Raw genomic sequence first — 21038 nt, 5'->3', positions numbered from 1 at the left:
TGGCTGCCGCATAGGTGTGATTTACGGTTGTCATTTAGGGTGTGGTGGCTGGTTAGTGTGAATTATGGATTTCACATGGTGTGGCTGTCGTGTTAGTATGATTTTGGGATCTCTTAGGGTGTGGCTATCGGGTTAGGGGGATTTACAGCTTTCTTTTATGGTGTGGCAATCAGGTTACTATGAATTTTAGATGTGGCTATCAGCTGGGTAACACTTTAAAACCCGCTGTTGTGATATTATCTGGCGGGCATGACTTGAGCATTTATTTTGGGATGTGGTTGTCTGGGAAGCCTAATCTTGTATCGGAATGTTGCTCTCTGAATGGCATCTTAGTGTGGCTGTCAGGTAGATATGATGAATGAGGTGTGGCTTTCGCGCGGGTGTGGTAACATAACCTTCTATTGGGTGTGAGAACTGTTATTAGGATGTGGCTCTCCGGCTGGTGTGATATCAGGACCAACGGCTTAGGTCTGACTCACTGGTGACATGCAATGGTAATATATTCTCGGGTTACGCAACGAATCCAATGACTTATCTTCTTGGGCTGGGGTGAAGGGTAAGGATGAGGAAGTGTACTGCGTGTAGACTGAGGGAGTAAAGGGATTAAGGTTGAGAGAAGGGGGTAAGGCACGCTGGAGTTAAAGGGAACGGTATGAGAGAAGGGAATCATGTGAAGGAAAGTGGAATAAACAGAGAGTAGAGAAAAGAAACATAGTAATAATAGGAAAAGGAATAGAGTAGTGAAGGAAATAAAAAAAAAGTGAAGGAAGGGAGAAAGACCAGAAAAGAAAAAAAAAGAAAATACAGTGAAGGAAATGAAAAAAAAAAAGACGGGAAAGAAAGAAAGAAAACGAAAGGGAGGGAAACAAGAAAACACAGTGAAGCAAAACTAACAAGAAATGAACAGTAGACAAACACTGGAAGACGAACAAAAGAAACAAACAAAAATTAACAAAGAAATGGAAGCGACACATATCACTTAACGAAGAGAAGAGAGCTCGGGGACAAGGAAAATGTCGGCCGCTGTGACAGAGACGAACAACGGAACCGAACAAGAAATACTGCCAGAAAACACACACACACACACACACACACACTCACACACACACACACACACACACACACACACACACACACACACACACACACACACACACTCTCTCTCTCTCTCTCTCTCTCTCTCCCACTGATAGAAAGTGAAGGTAGGGACAAAACTTACCTGCCATTGCATTACCTTGATTGGCTTATCTGTTGACCTGGAGGAGGAGGAGGAGGAGGTGGAGGAGGAGAAAGAGGGGGAGGAAGAGGAGAGGGAACAAGAAGAAGAGGGGAGGATATCACGGTTCACGGTTTATCAGGTATTCATTAAAAGATCAATCAACAAGTTCTATTTGGGTGTTTTTTTGTCATTTAGTTTTATAGTCAAAGATAAATAGATGTTTCATATATAACTAATGTATGCGATTACCAAGGAATTCATGCAGTAATATTAATATATTTTCAATGAATACTGAAAATTGTGTATGGTGAGAGAGAGAGAGAGAGAGAGAGAGAGAGAGAGCAGTACACTTAGATCCAAACAAAATTATTCATCACATAAATTAGGAGTCGGAGTTTGTGAAATGGTGAAGTGCTGGATAATTGATAAAAGGAAGAGTCAGAAACTACGAAAAGTAAGAAAAAAAAGCCTTAGCATAGCGAATAGCCGGGTGAGTTATGGAGAGAATTATGGAAGAGACAGGAAAGGGAAGGGAGGAAATAAAATATGACGAAGCGTAGAGGTGTGTGAAAAATGTAATAATTGAGAGAACTTCGTATATTGGACTATCTACTTTGTTCCCAGTAAATAAATCAGAGAGAGAGAGAGTGAGGGAGGGAGGGAGGGATGGAAGGAAGGAGGGAAGGAGAGAGAGAGAGAGAGAGAGAGAGAGAGAGAGAGAGAGAGAGAATGATGGAGACAGAGAGAGACACACACAGAGAAAGAAGAGAGCAAGCGAGACAAACAGAAAGATAGATAGAGAGATAAATAAAATCAAAAGAGAAATAACATCAGTTAGAGAAAATTAAAAAAAGCATCGAGAGAGTAATATTACGGAAAGGAGAAAGACGAATGACAAAAAAAGCAAAATATGATGAACTGCTTGAATGAAAAGTAGAAGAGAAACGGAAAGAGTAAAGATAAAAAGATTGCATAATAAAAAAAATGAAGGGATAAGCAAACCAAAACTGAGTGAATAAAAAATAGAAGAAAAACTAAAACGCTAAATCAGATAAAAGAAAAATGAGAATCCATAAACCAGCGACTTCTTCACAACTGTATCTCTTTTTTTTTCTTCTGGATTAACTTTTTTTTCTTCTTTCGAATCCGCGCGAATGAATCCTCGAATCAGGAGTTCATTAAGGCCAATTTATGAATACCCCGTGAACCCCCCTCGCCTCATTAGTCTGGCCCACCAAGATTTACCGAAACTGTTTTATTGGGATCGTAAATTGCCGGCGGTTTCTGAATCTCGCGCGGCGCAGTTTGAGTCATTTGAGGCCGTTTTGGGGCTGAAGAAAATAATGGATGCGTTTCCTCCGCTGCTGGAAGATTAAGACAAGATTTTGGATTCATAACCCTTTTTTGATTCGTTTTCATTTAGTGTTTGTTGATCATTTTTCTTTTCTTCTGTTTTTGCATGAGATTGGTGTGTGCGTTCGTTAGATTTCTTGTTTGGTTGTGTGTGTGTGTGTGTGTGTGTGTGTGTGTGTGTGTGTGTGTGTGTGTGTTCAGATCTTTATATATGTTTTTTTATGATTAAATTATTGTCAGTAAAAAGAAAACTATCTGTTATTTTCGTATATCAATCACAATTCTCCCTCCTTTCAATTATACACCTGCAGTCTTTTTTTTATTTTTTTGCACATGAAATGATTTGTCGTTTATTCCACGTAAATATTTTTTTTGACGTTTCCTTCTAGATAATTACTTCCTCGTTCGTGACTCCTTTCAATATATTCTGCACTACTTTTCATCATTCGTGTTTTGTAATTCATTTCAGTTATTTTTTCCCTTTCTCTCTCTCTCTCTCTCTCTCTCTCTCTCTCTCTCTCTCTCTACTCCTTTACTATTCTTTCTTCTTTTATCTTCTTATTGTTCCTCTTTCCGTTTCCTCTTCTCTGACTTCCTAATTCTTCCACTTGTCTTTTCTCTCACCTTTCACTGTTTCATTATGTGCTTTCTTCCTCTAACTGTCTTTTTTCTTCGGTCACTCTCTCCTCCATCACCATTTTTCATTTTAACGTTAGCCTTCTCCTCCTTCTTTCCATATCCTCTTATTTCACACCTTTCTTACACTTCCCATTTGTCTTCCTCCTTTTCTTCTTCCCCGTCCCAGTGCTGAGTTCAGTTTTCGGTAAGGGAAATGGATAAGAAAATAGAAATAAAAATAGTGAAGCTTAATGTGTGGAAAATCTTGGCGAAAAAAGAAGGGAGTAATGGAGCAACAAAGTAACATAGATTAAGTTGAAAGAAATTGTTCAGGAATAGTAGGAGGCAATAATGTGTTGGATATAAGCAAAAGTAGGAGAACGAGAAGGTAAAGGAGGAGGTGCATGTGGAAGAAAAGGAGAAACACGAGGAAAGAAGAAAAAAAAGGAGTTTGTGACGTAGGAGGAGCATAAGGAATGTAAGGAGGAGGAGAAAGAGGAGGAGGAGGAAGAGGAGGAGGTATAGGAGAAAAAGAAAAAAACGAAGAAAAATGCAAATTGCTCAATGTGGCAAGAAAGGTCACCGATGAAAGTTAGAGACCTTCTCCGCCTATCCTCCCCCTTTTCTCATCAGTTCTTCCACTCTCTTTCCTTGAACAAGAAGAAGAAGAAAAGGAAAAATAATAATGAGATGATGAAAATAAGAAAAAAGAAGAAGAAAACAGACGAATACAAAAGAGAATGTGGAAATGGAATTGGGAAAATATGAAAGAAAAGGTTACTGAAATATTTGACGTAAACACCGTAGACTTATTTTATTGTGCCGGTTTTTTTGTGTGGTGTTTTTTTACTTATATACTTTTTTATCAATTTTCCAATCTATCTTTATACCATCTTTATCAAAGGGAGAGGGGTAAAGGAGGCTGAGGTAAACAATTATGTTCGTTTAAAGCCCCTTAGTGACCTCATTCCTGCTCCTGGAAAGGGAAAGTATCAAACGCATGTCTTCCAAGTAAGCTAAGTTTGTTATGAGTTTTTTTTTCCTTCTCTTCCTTTTACCTTTCTTTTTTGTCTCCTCCTCTTTCTCCTCTTCCTCTTTTACTTCGTACTCCTCCTTTTTTCCTCTTTCTTTAGCCTCCACCTCCCTCTTATTTGTACCTCACACACACTCACTCACAGACGCACACACTTACACACACATACACACACACCTGCATAAGTGATAATGGAAGGGTATAGGAGAGTTAAGAGGAGAAGGGGGAGGCATTACAGCAGAAGCGGAGGAGGAGGATTAATGAGGAGAAGAGGAGGAAGAGGAGGAGGAGGAGGAGGGGAGAGGAGGGCGTGATCCATTGCCCCTTGAGTATACTTAACTTCTTTGTATTCGAGTCAATAATCTTCTCTTTTAACTTTCCTTTTTATTGTCCGCGATATTTATTAGTCTTCGATACGCTGGCAACGCTCCCGGCGCTTTTTCTTCGCTCAATTTTTCACGTCTGCCATTTCCACGCTAGGGAGATAGATAGACAAAGATAAGTAGATATATAGATAGATAGATACATACATACATACATAAACAGGTAGATAGATAGACATATAGATTGATACACAGTTGGACAGTTAGTTTGTTAGATAGATAGATAGACAGATACATAGATACACAGATTGATAGATATATAGAAAGATAAATAGACAGATAAATAGATAGATAGATAGAGAGATAAATAGATAGACAGATCGATGGACATATAAAGAGATACGGACTGACAGACACACGAGGACAAACACAAACAAATAGAAAGACATATACAGACAGATGACCTTTTCAGTGGTGGATAGTAACAGATGTACAGACTGACATACAGACTCGCACGGACAAAGAAACACGCCAGCAGTCAGACATCAGGTACATATTCTATGCTGACAGAGAGATACAGAGAGGAGGACACTAAAACAAAGGGATTTAAGTACAGACAAATGGACAGAGAATACTACTACTACAACTATTACTACGAGAGAGAGAGAGAGAGAGAGAGAGAGAGAGAGAGAGAGAGAGAGAATTTATAAGCTTTAGACGATGAAGTTCTTTGCCTCACATTGATCCATCGACGACTTCCAAGAAATCGTCTTGTGGCCCAGAGTGGAGGAAAAAGAATGGAGGGAATGGAGGAGAGAAAGGAGGAGGTGGAGAGAGACGGAGGAAGGGAGGTGAGGAAGAGGGAGGGAGTGTAGAACGATGGGGGGAAGAATGTGGGTTTGGTGGGGAAGAGAGGAGAGAAGGAGGGAAGGAGAGGGAGGGAGGGAGAGAGGGAGGGACGGAAACAGACGGGGAAAGGACAGTGTGTTCCTTTAGTTGGCAGTAGAGAGACAGTCGGGATATATCTGGCTTTCCTCTCTCTCTCTCTCTCTCTCTCTCTCTCTCTCTCTCTCTCTCAGAGAGACCCTCGGAAATATCATGTGAGGGGATAGAGAGAATATTGCCAATGAATCAGAGAAGTCATTTCGCTGATCACTTTCTCTCCGATGAAGCGATAGGATCATTTTTTTCGGTGTCACGGAAATTGAGAACTCGCTTGATCGCTACCAGTATTGCAGGATTGCTTATAATATGGGACCTGGGAAGGGGCGAGGAGAGGGGGAGTAGGAAGGGGAAAGGATGGTGTGATATTCGAGGAGGAGGAGGAGGAGGAAAGGGAGTAACATTGGGCTTGGGCGGCGTTGGTGATGAAACCTTTGCAAGAGTGGAGTAAAAAGTAATGGAAGGTAATCTGGATATGTAAAAAAAAAGGAGTTATATAGGGAAGAGTCAAGGAAAAAAGCACGAGAGATGTGAATGAACGTGATGAATCAGAGAAGGGATGTGTGTGTGTGTGTGTGTGTGTGTGTGTGTGTGTGTGTGTGTGTGTGTGTGTGTGTGCCAGTGTGTGTGTGTGTAATAATAATATATAATCTCTCTCTCTCTCTCTCTCTCTCTCTCTCTCTCTCTCTCTCTCTCTCTCTCTCTCTCTCTCTCTCTCTCTCTCTCTCTCTCTCTCTCTCTCTCTCTCTCTCTCTCTCTCTCGCCACTTTGTATTCCCTTACACGTCAGACTCAGTAATTTGTGTCGAGCTGTCTCTTCAATTCCATTTTCTTCCCTTCACTTCATTATCACCTCACTGCAGACACACACACACACACACACACACACACACACACACACACACACACACACACACACACACACACACACACACACACACATATGTTGTTTATTTCATGCAAAAAAGGAATATAGTTAAAATGCTGACTTCAAGCACTCAAAGCCAGTAATGTGTTTGGACAATCTATTTGCATTTGTAATCCTTCAGCAGAGTGGAATCAACACGAAATGGTATTTTTTTACGTTCTTATTACATGATGCACGACACGCGCCACATGTTCCTTCAGTCCTCCTGTTATTTTTCTTCGTCCGACTCCTATTCTTTCCTCTTCCCCCGTTCTTGTTATCGCCCGCCTCTTTCCTGACATATTGAAGGGCGGATATGTATGTGTTTGTCATCGCTGTCTGACTGTATATATGACGGTCTAATTGTCTGTCATTTACTAATATAACTAAAAAGTGCTTCATATTTTTAATGGATTGACGTATAGTAAGAAAATGCATGAGTACGTCGGTTGGAAAATATCTCAATCGGTTTACATTTTTGGAAAAGCTCCGATATATAGGTGACTGATTGATAGCGAAAACTGAAATAAAACAGTGTTCTCCAAAAAATGCGCATCGCTCGTCATATAGGCCATTATTTTAATTAAAAAATTCGTGACCTCTTTTACTTCAATTATTTATTTTATATATATATTTTTTTTGCGTAAAGGGTCTTCCATCAGAGGACAGCCTTTTTTCTAAATGCTCGACCTACACACACACACACACACACACACACACACACACACACACACACACAGCAGCCCCTCTCCCTACGTACATACCTCACCGGAAGTGGCTTACGTATGTTGCGGCAAGTGTCGGGATGCTCACTCTTCTGGACGTGTGAGTGTGTGTGTGTGTGTGCGTGCGTGTGTGTGTGTGTGCATGTTTGTCTTCCTTCCTGACGGCTCTGTATACACTAACGAGGCCAATCCTGAGTGATTATAGTGATTCAAGCCGATTATCTCCGCGAGGAAGAAAGAAAACACGTGATACCGCTTACCTGCCTAGTTCCCCGCGCCGCATTCAGGGGGGCGGGGCACGCAGGCGTTTAGAACATCTGCGCGGGGAGGAGATTCGCTGTCTGGGTTTTGACTCGGTAGGTTGGAGCTTGTCTATAAGGGAAGGGGTTAAAGAGGAAGATGAGTTAAACGAAATAAGGCGGTTTAGAAAGTTCACTCATCAGACGGAAAACGAACAGTAAAGAGGGAAAATAATCGTAGAGTGAAAAGGTATTAGAGGGAAATAGAGAATCAGATAAAAAACAGATTGGTAGTGTAAAATGATTATTGAGAGAAAAAAGATGGTAGGAAAAAGAAAAGAGGATATCAGATAATTGGAAAATGGGGATAATAGAGGAGAGATTGGGTGAAAAAATAAAGGTAAAGTTTGGATATGACCCGCTTGATGAAAATTGCATCAGTAAACAGTTGCAGCAAAAGACGAGCGTAAAGAATTGAAATTAACTAAAAGATATAGAATTTTAAATAATATAAAGTAAGAGTCTGAATAAAAAAAAATAGGTCAAACAGCGGGGAAGGATTTAATTTATATTTAGACATAGGTGGACATTACAAGTTTGAGTAAGTATGATCCAAGAAAATGTGGTCGGCTGGGAAGGTAAACTGTAGCAACCCGATGTCACACCTCAGGTTCATGGTTGTTGCGACGATGAGCCAGAAAGATAAATAGACAGATAGATAGATAGATAGATATAGAAAGAGATGCGAACTGACAGACACACAGGGACAAACACAAACAAATAGAAAGACATACTGACAGATGACCTTTTCAGTGGTGGATAGTAAGAGCTGCACAGACAGACATACAGACTCACACGGACAGAGACACACAAGCAGTCAGACATCATCTATAGCGCATGCTCCAATCTGAACTTTTCTCTTTGGTTGCTTAGAGAATGTTTGGTCAATATTAGACGAACACAATGTAAGTACTAGTTTGAAAAATAAAGAAGGAAGACGAAATAAAAGAAGAAAAAAGAAAGAGAGATGAAGAATAAATGAAGAAGAGGAAGAGAAAGATAAAAAGGAAGAAAGAGGAGGAGGAGGAGAAGGAAGACGAAATGAATGAAGGAAAAGGAGAAAATGGGAATGAAAACAAGGTCGAGAACAGAAAAAGAAGAATGAAAAGGAGGAGAAGAAAGAAGAAAGAGAAGAAGGAGAAGAAGTGAACGAATACAAAAGACTGAAAACAGGAAGAAAATAAATAAAATAAGGAAATAACAGAAAAGAAGAATAAACAGGAGAAACAAAGAATGAAGGAAAAAAAATGTATGTCAGCAAAGGAAGGGGAGCCGGATAAGGAAAGAGGAAAAGAAGAGGAAGAAAGGGAAGAGGAAGGGAGTAAGGGTAGGTAACACGCTTTCGGAAGGAGGTCGTGGAGGTCATGTAGAGATGATTTGGGTGGGTCAGCGTGTCCTCAAGCCGTAAAGCGAGGAGGAGGAGGAGGAGGAGGAGGAGGAGGAGGAGGAGGAGGGGCATCAGTTGGTGTGGTTATGGTGTTCTCCTCATTTTCTTCGTTAACTCTCTTCCCTGTATTCTTCTTCCTCCTCTTCCTTTTCTTTTTCTTCCTTTTTCTTCTTTGCTTTACCGTTTTCCCACGCGTGACTTCTGATTTACGTTATTGGTTTACTTTTCTCCTACTTTCTCTTGTAATTATCTTTTATATACATTGGTGGGAGGAAGAAAGGAAAAGAAGAAAAGAGGTAGAGGGAAGGAAGAAAAGATGGAAGGGGTTAGTGTGTTAAAGAGGATGGCGTGACTCATCCTAGTATCCTCCTCCTCTTCCTCCTCCTCCTCCTCCTCCTCCTCTTCTCCATTCATATTCATTCCTCCGTTCTCTCTTCCTTTATCCTTTGTTCCTCTACTCTCGCTCCCTGTCTTTATCTTTCTCTCTCCCTTCCTTTATCTTTCTCTCCCTTTTCAACCCTCTCCCCCTTTCTTTATTTCTCTCTCCCGTATCTCTCCCTCCTTTCTCATAGCGCACCTTTGCCCTAGTTACCTAACACACACACACACACGCACACACACACACACACGTTGAAGTATGTTATGGACGTTTAAGCCTACCTAATTTTCCCCTTGACTTACTACCGACCACGACCGTGTTCAGCGAATATGAAAATGAAACAGAAAGGAAAATGATGTCCCCTGGGTAGCCATTTTCCTGACCCCGCGGTGTTCCGGAACGGGGAGGGAGAAGAATGGAGAAGGGAGAAGAAGGAAAATTAAGGGAGAGAGGGAAGAAGGTGTGCATGTACGTAGGTCGATAAGTAGAAAGGAAGAAAGGGAGGTGGATAGGTAATGAAAAGAAGGAAGAAAAGAAGGATATATGAATTGAAAGGTGAAGGAGAGGAAGGAAGACAGGAGAAGTCTGAAGAAGCGAAGGAAGGAGTTAAGGAAGGAATGGGAAGATATGTAGGTAGTTAGGTAGGTAGGTCGATAACTTTAAACGAAGAAAGGAAGAAGGGTAAGCAGGTAGAATGAGGTAGGAAAGCAGTAATGAAAGTTAAAGGGAAATAAGGTTAGAAGGACGAAAACAGGGAAGGAAGAAAGGAAGGAAAGCATTTAGTAAGGAAGGAAGGAAGGAAGAAAGAAAGGATACATGGATGGAGAGGGGAGGGAGAAGGAAAAAGGAGAACCCGGGAGGAACGGAGGAAGAAATTAAGGATGGTAGATAGGTAGATAGGTAGAAAGGAGGGAATGTAGGTAAGAAGGTGAAGAGAATGACAGAGGGGAGGGAAAAGAGGAGGAAAGAAGGTTAGAAAGACGAAATGAAGGAAGGAAGGAAGGAAGGAAGGCATATACGAGGGGAGGAAGAAAGCGTGGAATGATATATGAATGAATGGAGGAAGGGAGACGAAGGTAGAAGAAGAAAGGAGTAGAAGGAGAAACGGAAGAAAGTGTTTAAGGAAGAGAAGGTAGGTCGATAAGTAGAGAGGAAGGAAGGTAGATAGGTAGGTGAGTAGATAATGAAGTAGAAATACAGAAATGAAAGTGGAAAGAAGGTTGGAAGGACGAAATTAAGAGAAAAGAAAGGAAGGGATGGTGGAATGAACGAAGCAAGGAAGGAAGGAAGGAAGGAATAAAATAATGAATAAAGGAAGGTAGAAATGATGGAAGGAGGGAATAAATTAATGAAGAAACGAAAGAAAAGAAACTAGAGAAGAAGGGAAGGAGAACAGGGAAATCAGGGAGGAAGGAAAGGAAGGAGGGAAATAAGAAAGGAAGGAAGAAGTAAAAGTGGAAGGTAGAAAACAAAAGAAGAAAAAAAAAAGAGTGGACGTATTGGGCCTTTGCTTGCGGAGTTTCGTGGCATAAAAATGTTACCCAAAGAAAAAATGAAGGGGAACGAAGGAGAGATAGGAAGGAAGGAGAGAAGGAAAGCTGGGAAGGAAGGAGAGGAGGAAGTAAGGAAGAAGGGAAAGTAGAGATAGTAGATGGGAGAAAAGAAGGAAAGAAAGAGGAAAGGGAATATGAAAGGAGGAACGGAGGAAAGACAGGAAGAAAGGAGAGAAGAAAAGCTGGGAAAGAGGGAAGGAAAAGATAGTGAATGGGAGAAAAGAAGGAAAGAAGGAAGAAAGGAAATATGAAAGGAGGAACGGAGGAAAGCCAGGAAGGAAGGAGAAGGAAAAGGAAAGATGGGATTGAATGAATGAAGGAAGGAAGGAAAGAAAGACGGAAAAAAGGATGGAACGAAAGGAGGAAGAAAGGAAGGAAGAGGGAAAGGAAGGATAGAAGAAAGTGAGAATGGAAGGAAGAAATGAAACAATGGAGAAAGGAAGAAAGGAAAAAAAAGAAAGGACGGATAGATGGAAGAAATCATGGAAGCAACGAAAGAAAGGCGCAAGGAAGAACAGAAGGAAAGAAGAGAAGGAAGAAAAGGAGACCGTGAGAGAGGAATCATTAAAGGAAAAGGAGAAACGTGAAACAAAAAAAATTAAGAAACAAAGTAATGAACAGCAGTCGATAAAGAATGGAAACAGAGAACCAAGAATGAAGGAAAAGAGAGGGCGATGAAAGTTTCCGTGAGGCGGGTTTGAGCCAGAAAAGTGAGGTTAAAAAACGAAGCACAGCAAAAAGGTGACTGAAGAAAGGAAGGAAGAGGAGGAGGAAGGGAGGAAGGAAGGCGAGGGAGAGTGGCAGCGTGTGTGTGAAGGGAAAAAATAGACTTTCTTTCCGTGTGTAAACTTTTCAGACAAGGATTTGGAGACGGCTGCTGAGAGAGAGAGAGAGAGAGAGAGAGAGAGAGAGAGAGAGAGAGAGAGAGAGAGAGAGGGAGAGGGAGACAGAGACAGTGATTAAGAGATAAATGAGAGCTGAAAGAGTAATGAGAAGGCGAAGAGTTGTAAGAAAGTTAAAGAGATGCGAAAATAACAGAGAACACGGTACAGCTAACATAAATAATTAACAAGTAAATAAAGAAATAAATAAGTAAATGGAACCTCAACAATGACATAACCGTAAGTAGAGAACAACAACCACGGTCCACATATGTCTGTCTGTCTGTCTGTGTGTGTATGTTCGTATGTGTGTATGTTTATGTGTATGTGTTGTTCTCTCTCACATATATTTCCTTCCTGACCATTAGCCTTTCTTGTCGTTAATTGCCTTAATGTATGTGTGTTTATTGAAGTTTATCGTATATCGGCTTATTGGCCCACGAATTAGTTACTCTGCCTCTTGGTATTCATTTTTATTTTATTTTATTTTATTTATTTATTTATTTTTTTTACGTCCCCGCCTGTAGCGCCGTGGTAGGCTTTCTTGAGGGGCATAGATGGTAGTCGGCCCCAACCCGTCATGGTGCAGGCAATTTTTTTTATTTTTTTATAGTTAGTACGACGTATTGAAGGTCGTGACGCGGGGTATTGTATATGCCATGACGCGGGAAGTTTTTCACGGCGAGTACCTTAAAACAACATGAATAAGACTGGTATGATATTGATTACTTGTGTTTAGGCACTAGAAAAAAATGTAGACTGTAATGTACGTTTATGTACATCCTAGAGTTCTTTAGTTTTTATATGAATAAGGTGAACCTCTGATAATATGACTTCTTACTCAACCTTTCATGTACAGTAGGCCTACGTAAGTGTGATCTATGAGCTGTTTTCTGTATAGTGAGCATATATGAAAAAATGAAAAAAATATTGGAGCAGTAAGTAGCAGGCTTTTTTTTTTGTTCATTATTGGGTTTTTTTACGCTCTTGCACTGTCTCCTCTGCTGTAAAAAAAAAGAAGAAAAAAAATATCATGTGGTTTATTCATGGATCTCCTTCTTACTTACTGTGTCTTTTCTCTTCCTGGTGCAGTGCTGGTGACGCGGCGACCATCCCCGGCGACTCCACCCAGCGCCTGTCCTTCCACACTTGCTCAGGTATGTGATATAATGACCCCTTACCTGTCTCTGCCGCCCAGGTGTTTATTGCCTTGGCTTTTGTCTTCCTTGCTACATTAGAATTCCTTCGCTTTTCTTCTTTCTTTTTTTTGCTGATTACATAACAGTAAGAGAACGTTTGTTAGCCACGGCATATGTTGTGACGTGTTATGTAACTGTTCAACTTCCTCCCCTGGTTCGACGTAATGCAGCTTAACATGGTAAGTTAGTTGATGTTAAACCAAGGGGAATAATCAGTGTCCTGTGATGATGACCCTTAACTCCTAATTTAGTTCATAAAAAAATAATTAGTGTATGAAATAAATATATAAAAAGTCATGAGGCAGTTAAAATTTATGAACTGCGTTTTGAATCAGGTTAATACATAAATATTTACCAAGAGAAGATAAGAAACAAGAATCAATCAGTTGTCTCGAGTGGTGAAGTAATTTGTCACTGAAAATATCGCATCACTCATCCACTCGGCCAGGCAAAGGTCACGGGCGAGGTAATTAGCCATTTCTTGAGGCGACACAGTAATTCACCACATAAAGGTCGCGGCAGCAATCAAGTAGACCACCAAACAAAGGTTACCAACACTTTTCTATATTTCTAAAGTTCGTTCCGGGAATTCCTGCAACTACCTTAAGATAATATTTGATCTGTAATCCGCTTGTCGTCCATTTGCGGGTTTGCTATACGTTATTCATACTCTATTATTCTTTCTTCCTTTGAGTGTGTGTGTGTGTGTGTGGGTGTGTGTGTGTGTGTGTGTGTGTGTTGGTGGTGGTGAGGGGAGAGGGGGGGGTAAACACTTTATATCATCCCTTAAACGTAAAGCAGCGGCGGGAGGTGCGGGCAACAGTATGAGGCCGAGGACGCAGCAGGAGGCTCGGGCGTGCCTGGCGACTCCCTCCGCCCATTAGTCTACAGGGGAGGTGGAGGGGGCAGGGGGGGCGAGGCCAACGTTGCCATATTATCGTACTCAAAGCATAGTATTTACCGGTTTCTGACGCCTAAGTATTGCCAAAAACATCAGGAATTAACTATTTTAACGGTATATATAAATGAATCTAGTTATTGGGGCCCAGGAGACAGTCTTGGGGTCGGAAGTTGGTAAATATAAGAGGCTGAGTACGACAATCTGGCAACGGTGGGCGAGGCCACCTTAATGGGCTGGTAATGGCGAACAGTGGACACCTTGCTGGGCCGACTCGTATATTTTTAATGTTCTCACGGGGTGTTCCTCTTATATCACTTTACTTCCTTACCTCGTCATCGCGTTTGCTGGTGTTCCTGTCGCCTGCGTTGATGTTGCAGTTCTTATTGTTTTTTTTTGTCGTCACTAATGCAGCTTATTCGTTGCTGTTGTTCATATTTTGGTCGTCGTTGTTCTCAGTCTTTGGTTGTTTCAAATATATTTCTTGTTCATTGTTAATATTTTGCTCCCTCTTTCTCATCCTCCTTTCTAGGTTTATACTTTATCTGGGTTTTCTCACAAGGCAGTAAAGTGCTTTGGCTGCTTCAGGATAATTTGTTCCCTTCATTTCTTTCAATGTTTTTCTGCATCACACAATCAGGAATACATTCACGTACGTTCAACTCCACCCTGAAACTGCTGAACAAGACTACCTTCTTACGATGTTGTTCATTTTAATATCATTATTGACAGTGAGAGAGCTTACAAGTAACAGCCTTTTTATTTCTAACACTGTCATTTTCCTTTCATTAGTTAAAACAATTTATAGAAGGCAGTATCGAATCCCACAAAAAATATATATATGATAATCCCATTTTATATTATACATTTTTTAAGAATCGCCTGTTGCTAACACTATTATGTCATTGATATGTGTCCCTTTTCGGGGAAGAACACATTCGGATCCTCTGGCATCCTCTCTCAGCGCCTTCCTTTCATGTGTTTGTCTTAGTGTCCCTCCCTTCTTCCGTCTCCAGCCAGGTCCCTTTCTTTCCGTTCTCCGCCCACGAAGTCCCGTCAGCCGGTCCCTCAGCGCCTCCACACCGGAAACCAATCCTTCAGGCCAGATCGATGGCCATTGTTTCTGGAGCAAGGGAAGGTGGAGGAGCAAGATGAATAAGGGGAGGAGGACTAAGGGTTGATGGATGAGAGAAAAGGAATAAAAGGAGGAGGAGGAGGAGGAGGGGAAGGAAGAGGAGGAGGAGGAGGAGGAGGAGGAGGAAGAGAAGAAGAAGGCGGCGCAAGAAGAAAAACAGAGGCGCAAGCAGAAGGGAAATAAATAAAATCTAAACAATCATGCTCCCTTTCTTATACAAATCACCATAGAAAATGTACAGAAGATGGCACAATAAGAGGAAGAAGAGGAAGAGGAAGAGCCCCTGGAGTCCCTACCTACCCACCTGGACGAGCCTTAGTGCAGGTAATTATCCTCCAGGTGGGCGGCTTGGGATAATGCCGCGCGGTGTTCCTGAGACAGCGCCGCCCACCTCGCGCCGCCTCTCCTTGCGTCGCTTCCATTAGTATTGCGGATTAATCCAGGCTCAAAGGAGGATCTGCGCTACGACCGTCAGTCCTGTATGCCGGAGATGGAGTGCCGGCGGGGAGGCGAAGTAGGAGGAGGGCGTGTAAGAGGAAGATAAGAAGACGAAGGAGAAGGAGGAAGGAGGGCGAGGAATGAAGGAAACTGAAGATAAGGAGATGAAGGAGAAGGAAAAGCAAAGACTGAAAGGTACTGAAGAGGAACTGAACCGGAGGAGAGAAGGAAGATATAAAGACGAAGATAAGGAAACGAAGGAGAAGTAAGAAAGGCGAAGAATGAGAGGCACTGAAGATAAGGAGACGAAGCAGAAGAAAGGAAAAAGAATTATAAAATGTACTGAAAACAAAACAACGGAGGAGGAGGAGGAGTAAAGACGAAGAAGATAAGGAGATGAAAGAGAAGGAAAAGTAAAAAGCGAAAGATAATGAAGATAAAGACAAAACAGGAGGAGGAAAGGCGAAGAAGGAAGATACTGATTATGGAGACACATAGAAAGAGGAAGAGCGAAGTAAGATAGACTCTGAAGATAAGGAAACAAAGGAGGAGGAGAAAAGACGAAGAATATAGAATACCGAAGAAGAAGCAGAAGTAGGAACCGAACAAAGAAAGAGGGCGACCAAGGGATGACGAAGGAGGAAAAAGAGAAACGTTTGAACGAACAGGGAAACGAAGAAAGAGCAGAAGAGGCGAGAACAGGAACAGGGACATAAACAAAGTGAAGGAAATACGAGAGAAAGACGAAAGAGAAGAATAAAAGAAAGATAAACCAGAAGACGTTGAAGGTAAAGGACACATGAAGAACGGGAGAAAGGACGAATGTGATGAAAGAAGTGTATACAAAGGAAAGGGAAGAGAAGACGACAACAAGATAAAAGAGGAGAAATAGCCGAGTGGTGAAGAATCAAAACGAGAAGAGAAGAAAAATGAAGAACGATGAAAGATTGGAGAGAGTAGAACGAAGGATGCATAAGATAGGAAAGAAGAGAAAACAGAAGTGAGATGGAGTTTGTAGTGTGTAGAAATATTAAAGAACAACGAAATACCGAGACATAGGAAGACATGGGAAGACGAAGAAAGGAACCGGGAATTTTGATAACGATGCACAGAAACAACGTAAACAAAAGTAGCGGGATGACGAGGAATAGAAAGGAAGAGAGAGCAGAGGAAAGTAGAGGTGAGAGTAAGGAACAAGGAAGGAGCTAGAAAGACAAGGGAGAGGAAGGAAGGAGAGATGAAGGGAGGAAGGAACAAGAAAGTAGAAGGGAGGACGAGGGAGAGCGGAGGGAGGAGGGAACAGGGATGGCCCGGAGACCAATAATGCCTCCGGCGAAATTGAATCATTATTCGACATAAAGATTCAATCACGTGAATATTCCGGCCCCGCGCGTCGCCCGGCCACGGAGGGTAATGAGGACGCCTGGAGGTTGAGGAGGACGGAGGACAAGGACGAGGACGAGGAGGAGGAGGAGGAAGTGAAAGTTGAATGAGTACAAGTTCTCGTACTTGCACTCCTACTTCAGTACACAGCTTAATGTAATCAGGGCGCTGGTGTACTGCTGCAGGAGACTGGCAGGGCGAGCAGGAGTATACATTCCTGCATGATGGGGTATTTCAACGATAAAAGCGTACGTTAGGAAGGCGTAGTGGGTTACCTAGAATCCGAGGATTTTCTTCAAGTATTGTAAGATTCTTTCGTCAAACAAGTAGTTAGTTAATATTAAGAAAAAGATGAGAGCTGTGGAGGAAGGGAACAGCTGGGCTCTCGTAATCACAGGTAGATTAGGTTCAATTTGAAGTGGTCTGCAGTCCACGATAACAATCCCGTGTTTGTGCTAGATTTCGGAAGAGCTAATTACGAGGGATTTATAAGACATCTTGAAGCTAATTGAGGATCATTTGGCGTGTAAGAGAGCCACAACCTGGGGCTGGAATCCGATCTGCAGGGGAGCCATGTAGAAATGACCAACAATAATTTAGTCTCGGTAATAATATCCACGAATGAATTATCTTAATAAGGGTTTTGTTAATAAGGTTCTGATGATAAGGAGAGCCATGTAGGACATGTAACGATGAGTTTACGATGGATAAATTGAGATTCAACAGTAACATAGGCAATAACTGGTTAGATAAGTTCATGAATAGTGAGTGTAGGTGGAGTTAGGTTTACAGGAGCTGCCTTATATTAATCTACCAGCTACTTACATACTCATTTTGTTCTTCTATTCTTATGTTCTCAATCGTACTTGGACTCGGGGTAAAGTCTTTGTAATTGTGATTGAACTAGGACCCAAAGTACTCAAGAATCTAGGAGGTAATTTGTGATACGAGCACGAGGAAAAGATGGTGTGTGGTGATTAGCAAAGGCAGTGAGACCTATACATATGTTACTTGAGATGTTTCTGGCAAAGGTAAAGGTAAGAAAGGGCGAGGATGCGACAAACTATCATCTTCATCCATTACAAAGACCTTTCCCAACGTTGTCCAAATCACTGTCAGGTGCTATTATGGTGTAGTTCATCCTGCTCTGATAACTTCATCTCACTGCCTGGGCTCCTTGTCTCTCCTGCCTTATATAATTTTAATGTTCCAACTCTTTAACCAAAATCATTCATCTGTTATCAATTCTATGCAGAATGTGACCTGGGGAAGTCCAGCTCGTATTCCTAATCGCGGTTAAAATTGTTCAACCATTCTCTGTTATCTTATCTATGACCCTCCCTTCTCGTGATTAGTGACAAATGTGTGAATTTTTAGTATGTAGGAGACAAGCTGGCAAGGAAAGGTCGATGGAATCAGAGTAGGGGAATGTTATGTTGAAGATATGCCAAAGGATCTATATACGGCATTTTAGGGAAGAGAGACGGCGGCAAAAGTGTAGTAATGGAGAGAGAGAGAGAGAGAGAGAGAGAGAGAGAGAGAGAGAGAGAGGAGAGGAGAGGAGAGGAGAGGAGGAGGAGGAGGAAAGGGAGAAGTGGGGGATGGTTGGAACCTCGGAGGCAAATGAAAAAAAAAATCTGGAGGAGAGTTAAGCAAATGAAAAGTAAAAGACCTCAAAGCCGGTACCTAATTGCATTCCAGCACGGCCAAAAGAAATCTTCCCGCCTTTTATTTTGCTTCCTTGACGTTGCATTCATTTGCCTTCCTCGGGCTTACACAGATTGAAGAAGTCTCGTAATTTTTCAACTCTCTCTCTCTCATTCACTTTTTCCTTCCTTGTATCCTTCTCGCATTAACACTCACCTGAGATCAATAACCAGGCAACAAAGATCTCTTCCTCCTCTTCTAGTATGCGTCCAAAAATGCATTTCTATTGACTCTGCTAACTCTCCCTTCCTCTCTCTTTCCTCCTCCCTCCCGTTCTCTCCCTCCCTCCAGTCTACTCAGCAACTATCCTTGAATATTTTAGCGGCCCTTGCAGGTTTTCCGGGGCAGGTTGGCTAAATAGAATACATAAGAACAGGTTACCAACTTCACCTTCTCCTCTTCCTGTTTCACTTCCTCCTCCTCCTCCTCCTCCTCCTCTGCTTACTCTTTCTTCTTTTTCTCGTTTTTCTTTTCTGCTTTCGTGTTTTCTTCTGATTTTTGCTTTTAATTTTCATACTCGTCCTCTTCCTCCTCCTCATCATTCTCCTGCTTTTCCTCCTCCTCCTCCTCCTCCTCCTCCTCTGGCATTTTTTAATTTCCCCTCACTCTTTTATACTCATTTTGTTGAAGTATTTTGTTTCCCTTCTTTCTCTTTTATTTCGACTTCTCATCCTCCCCCTCCTCTTGTTTTTTTTCTCCTCCTCTTCTTCCTCCTCCTCTTCCTCCTCCTCCTCTTATTCTCCATCCTCTTCCTCTTCTTGTTCCTCCTTTTAATATTCTTCCTCCTCCTGTTGCCTCTCTACTTCCTCCTCCTCCTCCTCCTCCTCCTCCTCCTCCTCCTCCTCCTCCTCCTCCTCGTCCTCCTCCAGCAGAATTTAATAAAAGATGATAAGCGAGAGTGCGGATTCTTATTGCCTTGCGGTTTATCGGACTGAAGTAGAGGAGGAGGAGGAGGAGGAGGAGGAGGAGCAGGAGGAGTAGGAGGCTTTCAAGTAGGCAAACCAGGTAGTAATTACTGTTTAGCAAGAAAGGTGTATGAGAGAGAGAGAGAGAGAGAGAGAGAGAGAGAGAGAGAGAGGGGGCTTTATTTGTTTTCGGTCGCCGCTCCTCGAAGGGGAACCCCCGCAAAGTGAGAGGCAAACAAAGGCTTAATCTACTTGGGTCAGGCCTGATTCTCTCTCTCTCTCTCTCTCTCTCTCTCTCTCTCTCTCTCTCTCTCTCTCTCTCTCTCTCTCTCTCTCTGCTCATCTCCTTTCCTAACCTCCCTTCTCTTCTATCCTCGCCATCACCTCAATGGCATGAACAAAAAATAATGGGATATTCGACCAAATACTCTACCAGATACCTGAGAGAATACAGCAACGCGTATAGCAAAACTGATATCATTAATGACACAGACGCCCGATAAACGTCTCTTTTATGCTCATTTTGTTGAAGTATTTTGTCTTCCTTATTTCTCTGTTACTTCGATTCCTCTTCCTCACACTTTTCTTGCTTTTTCTCCTCTTTCTCTTCTTTTTCCTCCTCCTATTCCTCCTCCTCTTCTCCTTCCTCTTCCTCTTCTTGTTCCTCCTTTTAATATTCTTCTTCCTCCTGCTCTTTCTCTACTTCCTCCTCCTCCTCCTCCTCCTACGACATAAAGATACTATATCGGCAATTCAGTACCTAAAGGAGTTCAACAGCGTCACTCATTCCAAGTTTCTGAGATGGAAATTAACCTGATAATGGACTTTCCGATTCCAGCGAGACAATTTATTTCAGACTTTTTTGGGGATTTTTTTTTTTTTTTTGAGAAGTCATTTGATTTTAAAACAAACTACCGGCAGAAATAATCAATGCTATATATATTGATGCAACATAACGCAACACTTTATAGAAACGTAAATCACTTGAATGTTCTTGCCCCTCTCACACAACACACACACACACACACACACACACACACACACACACACATAATTTCCGGACACATAACTCTCCCGTCCGATACTTGGTAGAATCTCTAAAGATCTTGTGGTTTGACAGAGCGATTCGCCAAGATTTCTTTTCAACTCAGGCCAACGCGGGGAAGAAAAACCGTAGATCCCTCCATATGCATGAGCGTGGAATGATGGAGGGGCGGGGGGGTTAGGATGCGAGAGGAAACACGAAGAATGTGAGGATATGGAGGGGCAGAGAGAGGGAGAATACGTGAGCGGAAAAAGAACTAGGAAGGGGAGGAACTGATGGAGAAATATTTGCAGAGAAAGATATGAAAATTCCGGAGGAAGGGAAAAACGAGGAGCAGAAGAAATATGAAAAAGAATAGGACTCGAAAGAGGCTTGATTAATAAGACAGGGAGTGAGAGGGAGCGAAGTTGCGAGAGAAAGGAGAAAAGAATTATTGGCTGGGGAGACGAGAGAAGGGGAGGGCAAGCAGATGCAGGATTTCTTCAGTTTCAGTTCGTGAAAAAATATGGTAAAAAGAAAGTGAACCAAAATTATGAAAGAAAAATACGTCAGCTGATTGAAAGTAAATAATAAGCAGGTTTAAGGAAAATTCCTGGATGAGTTGATTGGATGAAGCATTTATTGAAGAAGAAAACACAAAATTCCTCGAAGAACTGATAGGATTACATAGTTACTGAATAGGGAAAATACACTTAGAATCAGATAGGAAA

At 41.8% G+C, this 21038-nt stretch overlaps 1 long non-coding RNA gene across 1 annotated transcript in view; it reads left to right on the top strand.

Moving 5' to 3' along the window:
* LOC127009236 (uncharacterized) overlaps positions 1 to 12780 on the top strand; it is a 180422-nt gene extending 167642 nt beyond the window's left edge. The window contains exon 5 of the long non-coding RNA XR_007761738.1: positions 12711 to 12780. This is a non-coding gene — a long non-coding RNA (uncharacterized LOC127009236). The remainder of the gene's footprint in view (positions 1 to 12710) is intronic.
* The last annotated feature ends 8258 nt before the right edge of the window (positions 12781 to 21038 follow it).

Source organism: Eriocheir sinensis, chromosome 40 (genome assembly GCF_024679095.1).
Source record: "Eriocheir sinensis breed Jianghai 21 chromosome 40, ASM2467909v1, whole genome shotgun sequence".
Classification (NCBI taxonomy): Eukaryota; Metazoa; Arthropoda; class Malacostraca; order Decapoda; family Varunidae; genus Eriocheir; species Eriocheir sinensis.
This window is presented reverse-complemented; position numbering and strand designations above follow the sequence as displayed.